Here is an 18,833-nt window from a genome sequence, read left to right on the forward strand (position 1 = left end):
TCATGCAAGGCAGAAAGAACAATTCTCTCATGAGGTTTGAGTACTGTGTAAATATATGGATATACAGATATGAGTTTAGATGGAAGATTGATACTATATCTATTCAGCAAAAATAATTCAAATAGACTTAGTCCTGGGGCCTATAATCTTCCCCAAAATGGGTTCTTGGCAACATCTATGGTAACAGGCATGTATTTCCTATTGTGCAGTGAACCTTAAGTCTTATCACAAAACAAGTGGTTACAACCATAACATGTGTGCCACTATTGTATGCACAAGTGTATCTTACTGAAACAATAATTATTGCTACAGAGTTTGCAACTGGCTGAAAATGTTGATAACTTTTCCTTCTGAGCAGCCTTCATAGCATTTGCTGATACTATGAAAGCTATGCCAGCTAAGAAGATGCTTACTAGCCAATGCCAACTTGAGTTCTCCATATTTTTTGTGACCAAATTATCTGGTGTCTCCAATAATAGGGTATTATTATCAAGTTCTGGTAGGTAACCAAGAACAATGCCATATAACAACTATATTGTTTAGTTGCTCTCTGGGGCACTTCTGGTAACACCTAGCATGGAACATTTTATTTGGAAATCTGTGGCATCTGAGAGGATTGTTTTCCCTTGTGTGTATTTATTCCAACTGAATTCTTCTACATGAAATTATAACTATATCTATACACTATGTTACACATACTGAAGAAACATGTAATAGTATATTTGTATATTTTTTTCAAACATCAGCATGTTTTCATAGGTGAAAACTTCTATACATGTCAGACCAAACATGGGCATATTGAAAATAAATGTAAAACAAACATCAGTCTATCATGATATGTATATTTTTATGTTCTGTTCCTCACATATGACATCATAGGTACAAAGAATATGACACATTTCAGGTATTTCAAATGAAGGATGCTCAATTTGTGTCTCTTCCACCACAGACTCTTCATGTCAAATGGGCCCATTTAAATTTTTATAAATTAATACCACAGCCTTCACAGAGTATTATATAGTTTATTTTGAACCAGGTTGCATCCACTCATTATCAAAATGCACATCTATGGAACTTCAATACTTACAATCTCATGAAATATTTGGGGGACAACAGATACATAATATATTTAGTCCAGTGTCTTCACACTGTTGCATAAGCACTGATATGAGTCAAAAATGGTTTATGAGATCACCATCACATAAACCTACTTACAAATAGAATATTTTAAAGCAAGACTATCCTAGCTCTTCTGGGAGGGATAATGAAGTTAGGTCTAATGAGCTCAGGTAGATTCTTACTTAGACTCTGAGGGAGTAATCTCCACAAATTCTTGGCAACAATTGTGGGAAAACTGGCATTTTAATATTATCAAGCAAACTCTGAGACAATCAAGACACTGTTAGTTCCATGACACCTACAATTACATAGAATATAAGATCACAGTGATCAGCACATTTGAAACACAATAACACTGACACAGAGGAACAGAAGGAGAATCAAGTATCCACTTATTTTAGAGCACCATCAAATAGCTTAATTTGTATATGCACATGCCATAGCAATATTGCAAAAAATAAAGAAGTAGCAGCATTAAGAATAGAAAAACTTTCGGTTGGAAGTCAATCTTATCAGATATTAGAATGGCTACTCCAGCTTGTTTCTTCATACCATTTGCTTGGAAAATTGTTTTCCAGTCTTTCATTCTGAGGTAGTGTCTATCTTTTTCTCTGAGATGAGTTTCCTGTAAGCAGCAAAATGTTGGGTCTTGTTTGTGTAGCCAGTTTGTTAGTCTATGTCTTTTTATTAGGGAGTTGAGTCTATTGATATTAAGAGATATTAAGGAAAAGTAATTGATGCTTCCTGTTATTTTTGTTGTTAAAGTTGGCATTCTGTTCTTGTGGCTGTCTTCTTTTAGGTTTGTTGAGGGATTACCTTCTTGTTTTTTCTAGGGCATGGTTCCCGTCCTTGTATTGGTTTTTTTCTGTTATTATCCTTTGAAGGGCTGGATTCGTGGAAAGATAATGTATGAATTTGGTTTTGTCGTGGAATACTTTGGACTCTCCATCTATGGTAATTGAGAGTTTGGCAGGGTATAGTAGCCTGGGCTGAAATTTGTGTTCTTTTAGTGTCTGTATAACATCTGTCCAAGATCTTCTGGCTTTCATAGTCTCTGGTGAAAAATCTGGTGTAATTCTGATAGGCTTACCTTTATATGTTACTTGGCCTTTTTCTCTTACTGCTTTTAGTATTCTATCTTTATTTAGTGCATTTGTTGTTCTGATTATTATGTGTCGGGAGGTATTTCTTTTCTGGTCCAGTCTATTTGGAGTTCTGTAGGCTTCTTGTATGTTCATGGGCATCTCTTTCTTTAGGTTTGGGAAGTTTTCTTCTATATTTTTGTTGAAGATATTTGCTGACCCTTTAAGTTGAAAATCTTCATTCTCATCAACTCCTATCATCCGTAGGTTTGTTCTTCTCATTGTGTCCTGTATTTCCTGGATGTTTTGAGTCAGGATGCTTTTGCGTTTTGTATTTATTTTGATTGTTGTGCCGATGTTCTCTATGGAATCTTCTGCACCTGAGATTCTCTCTTCCATCTCTTGTATTCTGTTGCTGATGCTCGGATCTATGGTTCTAGTCTTCTTTCCTAGGGTTTCTATCTCCAGTGTTGCTTCACTTTGGGTTTTCTTTATTGTGTCTACTTCCATTTTTAGGTCTTGGATGGTTTTATTCAATTCCATCACCTGTTTGGTTGTGTTATCCTGCAGTTCTTTAAGGGATTTTTGTGTTTCCTCTTTAATGTCCTCTACCTGTTTGGTTATGTTTTCCTGCAATTCTTAAAGGGATTTTTGTGCTTCCTCTTTCATGTCTTCTACATGTTTAGCAGTGTTCTCCTGTATTTCTTTAAGTGAGTTATTAAAGTCCTTCTTGATGTCCTCTACCATCATCATGAGATATGCTATTAAATCCAGGTCTAGCTTTTCAGGTGTGTTGGGGTGCCCTGGACTGGGCGAAGTGGGAGTGCTGGGTTCTGATGATGGTGAGTGGTCTGGGTTTCTGTTAGTAAGATTCTTACGTTTACCTTTCACCATCTGGTAATCTCTGGAGTTAGTTGTTATAGTTGTCTCTGTTTAGAGATTGTTCTTCTGGTGATTCTGATTACCTTCTATCAGCAGACCTGGGAGACAGGCTCTCTCCTCTGAGTTTCAGTGGTTAGAGCACTCTCTGCTGGCAGGCTCTCCTCTTACAGGGAAGGTGCACAGATATCTGGTGTTTGGACCTCCTCCGGGCCGAAGATGAATGGCCCAAAACAGGACCATTCCCAGATGCTGTGTTGCTTTGGCAGGTCACAGAAGCTGTCAGCTTCTGTGGTGCACACTCGCACCTGTGCAGACTAAGTTCCTAAGCTCAGCAGAGTCCTGGTACCAAGAGGGCACTCCCTGCTCCTGAGGCAGAGGGCTCCCGTGCAGGGCGGACCACTGTCCTCCAGCTGAGAGAGTGCCGGATGTCTGCAGCCCCAAAAGGGTGCTGCCTCAGTGGCTCTGTGGCTCCCGCCTGTCCCAGAAGCTGTCTGCCTCTTTGGTGCACACTCTCACCTGTGCAGACTATGCTCCAAATACAAAGGCAGCCACAATCATTAAAGAAACTTTAGTAAAGCTCAAAGCACACATTGCACCTCACACAATAATAGTGGGAGACTTCAACACACCACTTTAACCAATGGACAGATCATGGAAAAAGAAACAAAACAGGGACACAGTGAAACTAACAGAAGTTATGAATCAAATGGATCTGGCAGATATCTACAGAACATTCTATCCTAAAACAAAAGGATATACCTTCTTCTCAGCACCTCATGGTACCTTCTCCAAAATTGACCACATAATTGGTCCCAAAACAGGCCTCAACAGATACAAAAATATTGAAATTGTCCCATGCACCCTATCAGATCACCATGGACTAAGGCTGATCTTCAATAACAACATAAATAATGGAAAGCCAAAATTCACGTGGAAACTGAACAACACTTTTCTCAATGATACCTTGGTCAAGGAAGGAATAAAGAAAGGAATTAAGGACTTTTTAGAGTTCAATGAAAATGAAGCCACAACATACCCAAACTTATGGGACACAATGAAAGCATTTCTAAGAGGAAAACTCATAGTGCTGAGTGCCTCAAAAAGAAACTAGAGAGAGCACACATTAGCAGCATGACAACACACCTAAAAGTGCTAGAACAAAAGGAAGCAAATTCAACCAAGAGGAGTAGAAGGCAGGAAATAATCAAACTCAGGGGCGAAATCAACCAAGTGGAAACAAGAAGAACTATTCAAAGAATCAACCAATCAAGCAGCTGGTTCTTTGAGAAAATCAACAAGATAGATAAACCCTTAGCCAGACTCACTAGAGGGCACAGGGAAAGCATTCTAATTAACAAAATCAGAAATGAAAAAGGAGACATAACAACAGATCCTGAAGACATCCAAAACACCATCAGATCCTTCTACAAAAGGCTATACTCAACAAAAATGGAGAACCTGGATGAAATGGAGAAGTTTCTAAACAGATACCAGGTACCAAAGTTAAATCAAGATCAGGTTAATGATCTAAACAGCCCTATATCCCCCAAAGAAATAGAAGCAGTCATTAATAGTTTCCCAACCAAAAAAAGCCCAGGACCAGATGGGTTTAGTGCAGAGTTCTATCAGACCTTCAAAGAAGATCTAATCCCATTTCTTCACAAACTATTCCACAAAATAGAAACAGAAGGTACTCTACCCAACTCATTCTATGAAGCCACAATTACTCTGATACCTAAACCACAAAAAGACCCAACAAAGATAGAAAACTTCAGACCAATATCCCTTGTGAATATTGATGCAAAAATCCTCAATAAAAATCTTGCTAACCGAATCCAAGAACACATCAAAACAGTCATCCATCCTGACCAAAGAGGTTTCATCCCAGGGATGCAGGGATGGTTCAATATACAGAAATCCATCAACGTAATCCTGTATATAAACAAACTCAAAGACAAAAACCACATGATCATCTCGTTAGATGGGGAAAAAGCATTTGACAAGATCCAACACCCATTCATGATAAAAGTCTTGGAAAGGTAAGGAATTCAAGGCCCATACCTAAACATGATAAAAGCAATCTACAGCAAACCAGTATCCAACATCAAAGTAAATGGTGAGAAGCTTGAAGCAATCCCTCTAAAATCAGGGACTAGACAAGGCTGTCTACTTTCTCCATACCTATTCAACATTGTCTTTGAAGTCCTAGCCATAGTAATTCGACAACAAAAGGAGATCAAAGGGATACAAATTGGAAAAGATATAGTCAAAATTTCACTTTTTGCAGATATGATAGTATATATAAGTGACCCTAAAAATTCCACCAGAGAACTCCTAAACCTGATAAACAGCTTCGGTGAAGTAGTTGGATATAAAATTAACACAAACAAGTCAATGGCCTTTCTCTACACAAAAAATAAACAGGCTGAGAAAGAAATTAGGGAAACAACACCCTTCTCAATACTCACAAATAATATAAAATATCTTGGCGTGACTCTAACTAAGGAAGTGAAAGATACGTATAATAAAAACTTCAAGTCTCTGAAGAAAGAAATTATAGAAGATCTCAGAAGATGGAAAGATCTCCCATGCTCATGGATTGGCAGGATCAACATTGTAAAAATGGCTATCTTGCCAAAAGCAATCTACAGATTCAATGCAATCCCCATCAAAATTCCAACTCAATTCTTCAATGAATTAGAAAGTGCAATCTGCAAATTCATCTGGAATAACAAAAAACCTAGGATAGCAAAAACTCTTCTCAAGGATAAAAGAAACTCTGGTGAAATCACCATGCTGGACCTAAATCTTTACTACAGAGCAATTGTGATAAAATCTGCATGGTACTGGTATAGTGACAGACAAGTAGACCAATGGAATAGAATTGAAGACCCAGAAATGAACCCACACACCTATGGTCACTTGATCTTCGACAAGGGAGCTAAAACCATCCAGTGGAAGAAAGACAGCATTTTCAACAAATGGTGCTGGCACAACTGGTTGTTATCATGTAGAAGAATGCGAATCGATTCATTCCTATCTCCTTGTACTAAGGTCAAGTCTAAGTGGATCAAGGAACTTCACATAAAACCAGAGACACTGAAACTTATAGTGGAGAAAGTGGGGAAAAGCCTTCAAGATATGGGCACAGGGGAAAAATTCTTGAATAGAACAGCAATGGCTTGTGCTGTAAGATCGAGAATTGACAAGTGGGAACTCATGAAACTGCAAAGCTTCTGCAAGGCAAAAGACACCATCAATAAGACAAAAAAACCACCAACAAATTGGGAAAGGATCTTTACCTATCCTAAATCAGATAAGGGACTAATATCCAATATATATAAAGAACTCAGGAAGGTGGACTCCAGAAAATCAAATAACCCCATTAAAAAATGGGGCTCAGAATTGAACAAAGAATTCTCACCTGAGGAATACCGAATGGCAGAAAAGCACCTGAAAAAATGTTCAACATCCTTAATCATCAGGGAAATGCAAATCAAAACAACCCTGATATTCCACCTCACACCTGTCAGAATTGCTAAGTTCAAAAATTCAGGTGACAGCAAATGCTGGCGAGGATGTGGAGAAAGAGGAACACTCCTCCATTGTTGGTGGGATTGCAAGCTTGTACAACCACTCTGGAAATCAGTCTGGTGGTTCCTCAGAAAATTGGACATAGTACTACAGGAGGATCCTGGGCATATATCCAGAAGATGTCCCAACCGGTAAGAAGGACACATGCTCCACTATGTTCATAGCAGCCTTATTTATAATAGCCAGAAGCTGGAAAGCACCCAGATGTCCCTCAACGGAAGAATGGATACAGAAATTATGGTACATTTACACAATGGAGTACTACTCAGCTATTAAAAAGAATGAATTTATGAAATTCCTAGCCAAAAGGATGGACCTGGAGGGCATCATCTTGAGTGAGGTAACACAATCACAAAGGAACTTACACAATATATACTCACTGATAAGTGGATATTAGCCCAAAACTTAAGATACCCAAGATATAAAATACAATTTGCTAAACGCATGAAACTCAAGAAGAATGAAGACCAAAGTGTGGACACTATGACCCTTCTTAGAACTGGGAACAAAACACCCTTGGAAGAAGTTACAGAGACAAAGTTTGGAGCTGTGATGAAAGGATGGACCATCTAGAGACTGCCATATCCAGGGATCCATCTCATAAACAGCTTCCAAACGCTGACACCATTGGATACACTAGCAAGATTTTGCTGAAAGGACCGATATATAGCTGTCTCTTGTGAGACTATGCAGGGGCCTAGCAAACACAGAAGTGGATGCTCACAGTGAGCTATTGGATGTATCACAGGGCTCCCAATGGAGAAGCTAGAGAATGTACCCAAGGAGTTAAAGGGATCTGCAACCCTATAGGGGGAACAACATGATGAACTAACCAGTACCCTGTAGCTCTTGTCTCTAGCTGCATATGTATCAAAAGATGGCCTAGTTGGCCATCACTGGAAAGAGAGGCCCATTGGACTTGCAAACTTTATATGCCCCAATACAGGGGCGTGCCAGGGCCAAAAGAATGGGCATGGGTGGGTAGGGAAGTGGGGGAGGGGCTGGGTATGGGGGACTTTTGGGATAGCATTGGAAATGTAATTGAGGAAAATATGTAATAAAGAAATATTAAAAATTAAAAAAAAGAAAATAACTGCAAAAAAAAAAAGAATAGAAAAACTAAAACCAACTGTCTTTTTCTATCTAATAGTGGCTGTCATAAGTTTTCTTATTTCATTTATTGTGGTTATACATATATTTTTAAAAAAACATATATATACCTAAAACTCTTTGTTTACATATTCATTTAGTATGTGCTTATACTTATGTGAAAAAAGTCCTTTTCAATATTTTTATCATGAACAGATTTGTGATGTCTTCACAGACTATTTTGAACCAAAAATTACAAATAAAATGTATACTACTTGTATTTTTAACAACTAAAACTTATCTCAAGAATGATTTGTTCATAGGGTAAATAGATGATTAAGTGGATAAAGTTGCTTACTGCTAAGAAAATGACTGAAGTTCATTCTCCAGGTACCACATGGTGGAAGGAAGGAATTATTGTTCTTATACCTCCAAATGTTTGCTCTGACACACACAAGCTACAAATATATAGATACATACATTTATACATACATACACACACACATAAAACCTTTTATTCCAAAGAAATTTCTTGTTCTTATTAAGTTAAAATATATATTTATGCAATTTTGTACATAAGTCAAATATTAAATCATACATTTCTAACCCACATCCAACTCTGAGTGACCTACTGAGTTACTAAAACTAGGAACTAGGAGTTTTCAGGACACAAGAAAATTTGTAGACACAGGCATGCATACATACATGCATACATACTTACACATATACAAACATTAGCATACACACACACACATATACAAACAAAAACAAACCTACATATACATGTACTTATACATTTGCACACATATATAAACTCATATAGCTACTTACAATCTAAAAGTGCATATATTTACTAACAGATACACAGGCACACATACTCTCTCTCTCTCTCTCTCTCACATATACACACACACACACACACACACACACACACACACACCTGTATGTACAGGAACACACAGATACCCACTCAAATTCAATAATTTTGTAATTTAAATTCTCTTAAAATTATCATGCGATTAATCCCTGTGAGACACCTGACTCGCCAGCAAGAAAGACACCACAATAGTATCCTTCTGCACACGTTTATTGGGAGAGCATTGACTGTGTAGGCAAAAGACCCCGAGCCCTGGGCCTCTCACTCTTATATACTATCAGTTCTCATCCACGCACAGCAGGCCACGCCACCTCACCAGGCACGCAGCTTCAGCTAATCAGGGCAGCAGGGGCATATCTCCACCAAAATGGCTTCACCGGTAACCTGGTACACCTGCGCAGCTCTCACGATGTTTGTGGCTTATATTCAGATGTATGAGGAAGTCAGGTGCAAGTCATAAGACTTAGCTGCAGTACCTGGCGCCTTCTTGGGACTGCTGCCACATCTGCTCCTCACAAATCCCACTCTTTTTTGTTGTTGTTGTTGTTGTTCATCTCAGAGATTCCTATATTGGTTGATTTAATATTTCTTTCTATTCCTTGTCAAGTTTGACTTTCTAATGATTCATTATGCTACAAAACAGAGATAAAAGTAGGATTGCATTTAGTTAATATGTTGAAAAACATCTCTGCACTTAAAACACATAAGCATTGATAAATGGATATAAATATTCATGGGTTGTAAGAAGTACAGTAAAAGTATCCATAATATCCAGAGAAACATACAAATTCAGTAAAGTACTGTAAAGATATGAAAGAGATGCTTCACAAAAAATACAAAAGAAGCAAATAGAAGCATATAAATCTAAAAGGCTATGAAGAACTGAAGGACTATTGAGCTAATGGAACAAAGATAGAAAATAATGCTTGAATAAAAATATATACATAAATATTCCACACATGTTATATATAAATAACAAAAGTGTATAGAAAAATCATGTTATAATATATATTACAATATATATTATTATACTATTCCATATATATATATACTATACATATGTTATATATAATATCATATAATCATATAAAACACGTTATTATATTATATATGTACATATGCATAATATGTGTGTATACATTTATATTGTATATATGTATATGATACACATACACACACACACCCACAATCTTTATCTTTATTAACCACAAAACATGGTCCAGGAATGATTGAAATAAATGGAACTTTTTGCTTTAGAAATCTGAGGATGGCTTTATTGTTCCTGCCGGTATAAGTTTAACTGACTTTGCCTTAATAGTGAATGAAAGTGACTCAGGAATGACATACTGGGTTCTCCACCTTTTCTACATGACTATCAACAGAAATGAATTCAACCATTTCCAAACTACTTTACTAATGAGCGGATGTTTCCATTTTGAGCATACTCTTGCAAACTCCTTAGGGACCTTTTGCCTGACAGATTGAGAAGGTAATGGACTTCAAATTGCTTTTCAGCTAGTTGTAACCATTTACAAATCACCTGGTAGCCATACTGATGACTTACATTATATTTATAAAATTATATTTCCAATAAGTAAAACACTTAAGTGTGTTAATAACATTACCTGTTCAATGAATCTAGTAATTGTGTTCCAATGAACGTTTCTACACATGATTTTTATAATTTTCTCTTATGAAAGGAAACATATCCCTACAAACTTCTAGGCTCAGTGTAAGTAATACCTACAATGCTAAATCCACAGAAACTTTTTCACCCTTCTCTGTGAGTCTAAATCTGTCAGACAATGAAGTTGAATGAATCCCTTTGTCTGATTCCTTGCTTTTCATATCATTGAACTATTAGTGGTTGTTATAGATAGGACACATTCCAAAGGCTGTTCAGCAGATAAAAAGTCAGAATATACTTTTAATACTTTTACTTCTTTTTTGTTGTTGTTGTTCATCCTAGAGATTCCTTTATTGGTTAATGATTTAATAATCTTTACATTCCTTCTCTAGTTTGACTTTATAATGGTGCATTACTTTCTGTTACCCAAAATTATATGCAATAACTAAAATTGCAGAGAAAGAATGTTCTAGAAACTTGAAAATGAAGAGAAGATGCACCATTATGCTCATCCACTTAGAGATGTTAATTGGATATTTTCTATGACTCAGATACTCTGCTGGATCTGCAATTGATAAATAAAATAGAGAGACCTCTCCTGAAGAACTGACTGAGGAAAGAGAGATAACTGAGCAACCTGTACAGTAAGGGTATTCCAACACAAGAAAATCAAGAAGAGGGAAAACCAATAGGTAGATACTTCGTTCTTCCTTAGAATAGGGAACAAAATAGCCATGGAAGGAGTTACAGAGACAATGTTTGGAGCTAAGACGAATGGATGGACTATCCAGAGACTACCCCACCTGAGGATCCATCCTATAATGAGCCACCAATCCCAGAAACTATTGCTTATGCCAGCAAGATTTTGATGAAGGGACCCTGGAATAGCTGTCTCGTATGAGTCTATGCCAGTGCCTGGCAAATACATAAGTGGATGCTCACAGTCATCTATCTATAGGATGGAACACAGGGCTCCCCAATGCAGAAACTAGAGAAAGCACCTAAGGAGCTGAATTGGTCTGCAACCCAATAGGTGGAACAACAATATGAACTAACCAGTACCCCCAGAGTTCGTGTCTCTAGCTACATATGTAGCAAAAGATGGCCTAGTCAGCCATCATTGGGAAAAGAGGCCCCTTGGTATTGCAAACTTTATATGCCCCAGTACAGGGGAATGCCAGGGCCAAAAAGTGGGAGTGGGTGGGTAGGGGAGTGGGGGCGGGAGGGTATGGGGGACTTTTGGGATAGCATTGGAAATGTAAATGAGGAAAATACCTAATAAAAAAAATTAAAAAAAAAAGCAGTCTACAGATTCAATGCAATCCCCATCAAAATTCCTACTCAATTCTTCATAGAGTTAGAAAGAAAATTTTGCACATTCATTTGTAATAACCAGGATAGCGAAAACTATTCTCCACAATAAAAGAACTTTTGGGGGAATCACCATCCCTGACCTCAAGTTGTATTACAGAGCAATAGTGATAAAAACTGCATGATATTGGTACAGTGACAGGCAATAGAATAGGAGACCTTGAAATGAACCCACACACCTATGATAACTTGATATTTGACAAATAAGTTAAAACCATCCAGTGGAAAAAAGACAGCATTTTCAACAAATAGTGCAAGTTTAACTGGTGGTCAGCATGTAGAAGAATAAACATTAATCCAGTCTTATCACCTTGTACAAAGCTCAAATCAAAGTGGATCAAGGACCTCCTCTTGAAATCAGATAAAATGAAACTAATAGAACAGAAAGTGTGGAAGAGCCTCGAACACATGGGCAGGGGGGAAATTTTGGTGAACCGAACACCAATGGCTTACACTTTGAGATCAAGAATCCACAAATGGGACCTCATTAAATTGCAAAGCTACTGTAAGGCAAAGGACACTGTCAACAGGACAAAAGAGCTACAAACAGATTGGGAAAAGATCTTAACCAATCTCACATCAGATAGAGCACTAATATCCAATATATACAAGGACTAAAGAAGTTAAACTCCACCTGTAGGGTTACAGACCCCTTCAGCTTCTTGGATACTTTCTCTAGCTCCTCCATTGGGGGCCCTGTTTTCCATCCAATAGATGACTGTGAGCATCCACTTCTGCATTTGCCAGGCACTGACTTAGCCTCACAAGAGACAGCTATATCAGGGTCATGTCAGCAAAATCTTGCTGGCATATACAATAGTGTCAGTCTTTGGTTGCTGATTTTAACCCTATAAGAGGAAGATGAATATGAACTAACCAATACACCCAAGCTAGTGTCTCTAGCTGCATATGTAGTAGAAGATAGCCTAGTTGGCCATCATTGGGAGGAGAGGCCTTTGGTCTTGCAAAGATTATATGCCCTAGTACAAGGGAATGCCAGGGCCAGGAAGTGGAAGTGGGTGGGTTGGGAAGCAGGGTGAGGGGAGGGTATAGGAGACTTTCAGGATAGCATTTGAAATATAAATGAAGAAAATATCTAATAAAAATTGTTTTAAAAAAGAAGAAATTAGAGTCCATAGAATTAAATAACACTATCAAAAACCAGTTACAGAGCTAAAATTCTCAAATGTGGAATATTGAATGGCCAAGAAGAACCTAAAGAAATGTTCAACATCCTTATTCATCAGGGAAATGAAATTCAAAACAATCCTGAGATTGCACCTCATACGGGTCAGAATGGCTAAGAAGAAAAACTCAGATGACAACAGATGCTGACAAGGATGTGGAGAAAGAGAAACATTCCTCCATTGTTGGAGGGATTGCAAGCTAGTACAACCACTCTGGAAATCAATCTGGCAGTTCATCCGAAAATTGGACATCATACTACCTAAAGACCCAACTATACCACTCCTGGGTATATACCCAAAAGATGCTCCAACATATAACAAGGACACATGCTTCACTATGTTCATAGCATCCTTATTTATAATACCCAGAAGCTGGAAAGAACCCAGATGTCCCTCTACAGAGGAATGAATATAGAAAATGTGGTACATTTACACAACAGAGTACTACAGACCTATTAAAAACAATGACTTTTTGAAATTCTTAGGCAAATGGATGGAACTAGAAAATATCATCCTGAGTGAGGTAACCAAGGCAAAAAACAACTCACATGGAATGCACTCACTGATAAGTAGATATTAGTTCCAAAGTTTGGAATACCCAATATACAATTCATAGACCATATGAAGCTCAAGAAAAAGGAAGACCAAAATGTGGATGGTTCAATCCTTCTTAGAGGGGGAACCAAAATACTCATTGAAGGAAGAGGGTAGGAGGGACTTGGGAGAAAAAGAGGAGGGTGGGGAGGAAAAATAGAGACAGGAACAGGTATGAGAGGAAACAGGGATGATAGACGGAGGGTCAGGAATTTCAACAGAGGTTTGTAGCAATGGTAGAAGGGGAACTAGAGGTAGCTGCCAGCACATCCCTGAGACCAGGAAACAAGAGGTTCCCAGCACACAACAGGGTTGAAATTAGCTGAAAGGCCCAACAAAGGGGAGGGAGAACCTGAAGAGGACATATCCAGAGGTTAGACAAGATCCCTGTTTGGGGATAGGGACACCCACTCATCTCTAAATTGTTAACACAGAAAGGCTCCTGTCTAAAGGTAATATGGGGACAATGTGTGAAGCAGAGACTGAAGCAAAGGCCATCCAGAGACTGCCCCAATTCCCATCTAGGGATCCATTCCATATACAGACACCAAACCCAGACACTATTGCTGATCCCAAGAAGTTCTTGCTGGCAGGAGCCTGTTATAGCTATGCCAAAGCCTGAAAAATACAGAGTCAGATGCTTGCAACAAACCATTGGATTTTTCATGAGGTTCCCATTGGAGGAGTTAGAGAAAGGACTGAAGGAGTTGAAGGGGTTTGCAACTCTATAGGAAGAACAACAATATCAACAAACCAGACCTCCCAGAGCTCCCAGGGAATAAACCACCAACCAAAGAATACACATGGAGGGACCTATGACTCCAGCTGCATATGTAGCGGAGGGTAGTATTGTCTGGCATCAATAGGAGAAGAATCCCTTGGTCCTTTGAATGCTTGATTCCCAGTGTAGGGGAATTCTAGAACAGTGAGGTGAGAGTAGGTAGGTGAGAGGGAGAGCTTTCTCATAGAATCAGGGGGAGAGGAATGGGAGACAGGTGATTGAAGGAGAAACTTGGAAAGGGGATAATATTTGAAATGTAAATACATAAAATATCACATAAAAATATTTATTCATGTAAATATAATCTAAACAAATAAACCAAAGAAATAAGCAACACTACCCCAGTGTTATTCTAGTCAGAAAAATATAATGCAAATTTAATAATGTTGAAGAAACATCAGATATTTCAGAAACATCAGTGACTAAAAACAATATAACTGTATATTTTAAGATGTAAACCTCAAAAAGTAGAGCTAAATTCATAGCAATAATGTTCCAGAATTGAATGGCTAAAGAGATGGCTAATTAAGTGCAAACACTGCTCTTGAGGAGAACAAGACTTTGGTTCTTATCACTCATGGCTGATGGATGGCAATCTCCTGTAACTCCAACTCTTGTATATCAGACAAACCCTCCTAGGCTCCCCAGGCACTTAAGTTCAGAAGCACACACAGACACACTCATAGATATAATTTAAAAGTAAAATCAATCATAAAAATAGAAAAAGTAATTTGGTAAAATGCCTATTTAATATCCTGAGGCAAAATAAATGCTGAAAAGCCTTTATTCGTGGAAACACTGAAATACAGCTCATAGGTTGGTTAAAAATCATTTTAACACTATCAAATGTCTTAAAGTTAAGTACTGTGCTATGCTTATATAAAAATAATACAGCATTCTTATGAAACACAAAGAAATATGTACTAAAGGGCCCTCCTTAAACTGTTCAAATGAGGCCAAATGTGATTGTGGATAAGTCTATGTATGCAGATATTCTCACCATAATCCTCCTTCTTATATTCCTTGAAATATTGAAATTCCTTCAAAATACATTTGATTATAACAAAGTCATTATTATGCTAAATCCTGAAGTATTTACATTAAGGATCTGGTATATAACACAGTAACTACTTAAACAATATTGATTTAATTACTTATAATAATGGTTCTCTTAGAGACTTGTGCTTCTTATTTCTACAAAGGAAAACAGTTTTCCTTATGCAGGATTTAGTAGAAAATAATTGGCCAATATGAAAACTTAGATAAAACAGAATTTGTTTACAGATGACTAATTAAAATTGTGGTCTCTTAAATTATATCATCCAAGATTTTAGACCACTTGATTCAGGAAGAGATACAACACACATTCAAACACACACACACACACACACACACACACACACACACACATACGTCCCCTCCCCACACACCAATGCATCTTTTTTGTACCCTTTAAAAATTATTACCCCTGTAACTCCTTCCATGTGTATTTTGTTCCACCATCTAAGAAGGATCAAAGTATCCACACTTTGGTCATCCTTCTTCTTGAGTTTCATGTGTTTTGCAAATTGTATCTTGGGTATTCTGGGTAACTGGGCTAATATCCAGTTATCAGTGAGTGCATATTATGTGTGTTCTTTTGTGATTGGGTTATATCACTTGGATGATAGCCTCCAGACCTATCCATTTGCCTAGGAATTTCATAAATTCATTATTCAGAGCATAGATTGAAGGAATGACCATCCAGAGACTGCCCCACCTGGGAATCCATCCCATAAACAACCACCAAACCCAGACACTATTGCAGATGCCAACAAAATTTTGCTGACGGGAGCCTGATATAGCTGTCTCCTGAGGGGGTCAGCCAGTGCCTGGCAAATACAGAGGTAGATGCTCACAGTCATCAATTGGATGGAGCACAGGGTCCCTAATGAAGGAGCTAGAGAAATGGCCCAAGGAGCTAAAGGGGGTTGTAGCCCCACAGGAGGAACAACCATATAAACTAACCATTACCCTCAGAGCTCCCTGGGACTAACCCAACAATCAAAGAAAACACATGGTGGGACTTGTGTCTCTAGCTGCATATGTAGCAGAAGATGGCCTAGTTGGCTATCAATGGGAGGAAAGGCCCTTGGTCTTGTGAAGATTCTATGCCCCAATATATAAGAATGCCAGGGACGTGGATTACTTTGGTTTCTCCATCTATGTTAATAGAGAGTTTGGCTGGGTATAGTAGCCTGGGCTGGCATTTGTGTTCTCTTAGTGTCTGTATAACATTTGTCCAGGCTCTTCTGGCTTTCATAGTCTCTGGTGAAAAGTCTGGTGTAATTCTGATAGGCCTGCGTTTATATGTTACTTGACCTTTCTCCTTTACTGCTTTTAATATTCTATCTTTATTTAGTGCATTTGTTGTTCTGATTATTATGTGTCGGGAGGAATTTCTTTTCTGGTCCAGTCTATTTGGAGTTCTGTAGGCTTCTTGTATGTTCACGGGCATCTCTTTCTTTAGGTTTGGGAAGTTTGCTTCTATAATTTTGTTGAAGATATTCGCTGGCCCTTTAAGTTGAAAATCTTCATTCTCATCAACTCCTATTATCCGTAGGTTTGGTCTTCTCATTGTGTCCTGTATTTCCTGGATGTTTTGAGTTAGGATCCTTTTGCACTTTGTATTTTCTTTGATTGTTGTGCCGATGTTCTCTATGGAATCTTCTGCACCTGAAATTCTCTCTTCCATCTCTTGTATTCTGTTGCTGATGCTCGCATCTATGGTTCCAGATTTCTTTCCTAGGGTTTCTATCTCCAGCGTTGCCCCATTTTGGGTTTTCTTTATTGTGTCTACTTCCCTTTTTAGGTCTAGTATGGTTTTGTTCATTTCCATCACCTGTTTGGATGTGTTTTCCTGTTTTTCTTTAAGGACTTCTAACTCTAACAGCAATGGCTTGTGCTGTAAGATCGAGAATCGATAAATGGCACCTCATAAAGTTGCAAAGCTTCTGCAAGGCAAAAGACACCATCAATAAGACAAAAAGGCCACCAACAGATTGGGAAAGGATCTTTACCTATCTTAAATCAGATAAGGGACTAATATCCAATATATATAAAGAACCCAAGAAGGTGTACTCCAGACAATCAAATAACCCACAACAGAGGAATGGATAAAGAAAATGTGGTACATTTACACAATGGAGTACTACTCAGTAGTTAAAAACAATGAATTAATGAAATCTTAGAAAATGAAGGAATCTGGAGGATATCTTCCTGAGTAAGGTAACCCAAACACAAAAGAACACACATGACTTGTACTCACTGATAAGATTTTAGCCCAGAAACTTAGACTACTCGTGATACAATTTGCAAAACACATGAAACTCAGGAAGAAGGAAGATTACAGTGTGGATACTTCTTTCCTTCTTAGAATGGGTAACAAAACACCTATGGAAGGAGTTACAGTGACAAATTACAGGGCCGAGAGGGAAGAAAGGATCATCCAGAGACTGCTATACCCAAGGATCCATCCTATATACAACCACCAAACCCAGACATTATTGCATATTCCAGCAAGATTTTGCTGACAGAATTCTGACATAGCTATCTCTTGTGAGGCTATGCCAGTGCCTGGCAAATACAGAAGTGGATGCTCACCGTCATCTATTGGATGGAACACAGGGCCCCTAAAGAATGAGATAGAGAATGTACCCAAGGAACTAAAGCGGTCGGCAACTCTATAAAAGGATCAACAATATGAACTAACCAGTACCCCCCGGACCTGTGTCTCTAGTTGCATACATAACAGAGGATGGTCTAGTTGGCCATCAATGGGAGGAGAGCCCTTTGGTATTGGGAAGATCTTATGCCCCAATACAGGGGACTGACAGGGCTAGGAAGCAGGAGTGGGTGGGTTGGGGAGCAGGGTGGCTGGAGGGTATAGAGAACTTTTGGGACAGCTCTTGAAATATAAATGAAGAAAATATCGAATTTTTTTAAAAATGAAGGAAAAAAAAAAGAATAAGAATTGGATTCTAGTCCTTGGATTGAAGTCCCTGGAAAAGAGATGCCCAACATGTTAGTTCGCATATTTTATCACATGTTAGCATTCACAGCAAAGAGATTAGTGTACTTTCTGCCTCATTTCCAAATCTCTACACAGACCAGGCTGCCACCTTTTCCCACTGACCCTTAGATTTCTATTCTTTGGGATAGAAACTTATTTTGTTTTCCTTTGTACTTCTTTCAGTATTTTTGTGGTTTTATTTTTTTCTGTAATTTTTATCTGTAGTGTATAAACTGATGACTTAAAATATCCAGAGCAAGTCTCTAGTAATCTTTTGTTTCCATCAGAGTTTTATATAAAACTTATTTTGCCAGTTATATTTCATAGTATCTGCTGATTTTACATAGTTTTTATCTGTGTCTTCTTGCTTTCCAGGCATTCAGAAGTTTGTGACAGTTGAATGAGTGAGGCCACCTCCAGTGATGTGTAGAAAGGTAAATATAGGCGGTCCTGCCTGCTTCACCAACTGGAATCTATACATAAGTACAAATAACAGCTGGCTTCCACAGGGCCTTAAATACAATGGCCCCTTGTAGCAAATACTTGTTAAGAATACCTCATCAACAATTCACTACTAAT

General features: G+C 38.1%; 1 long non-coding RNA gene across 1 annotated transcript in view; it reads right to left on the reverse strand.

Annotated features, from left to right (window-relative positions):
- Positions 1-9,125: 9,125 nt before the first annotated feature.
- LOC147001962 (uncharacterized) overlaps positions 9,126-18,833 on the reverse strand; it is a 46,407-nt gene continuing 36,699 nt past the window's right edge. Inside the window, exon 3 of the long non-coding RNA XR_015044515.1 lies at positions 9,126-9,275. This is a non-coding gene — a long non-coding RNA (uncharacterized LOC147001962). The remainder of the gene's footprint in view (positions 9,276-18,833) is intronic.

Source organism: Mus caroli, unplaced genomic scaffold (genome assembly GCF_978045245.1).
Source record: "Mus caroli unplaced genomic scaffold, Mus_caroli_1 scaffold_11, whole genome shotgun sequence".
Lineage (NCBI taxonomy): Eukaryota > Metazoa > Chordata > Mammalia > Rodentia > Muridae > Mus > Mus caroli.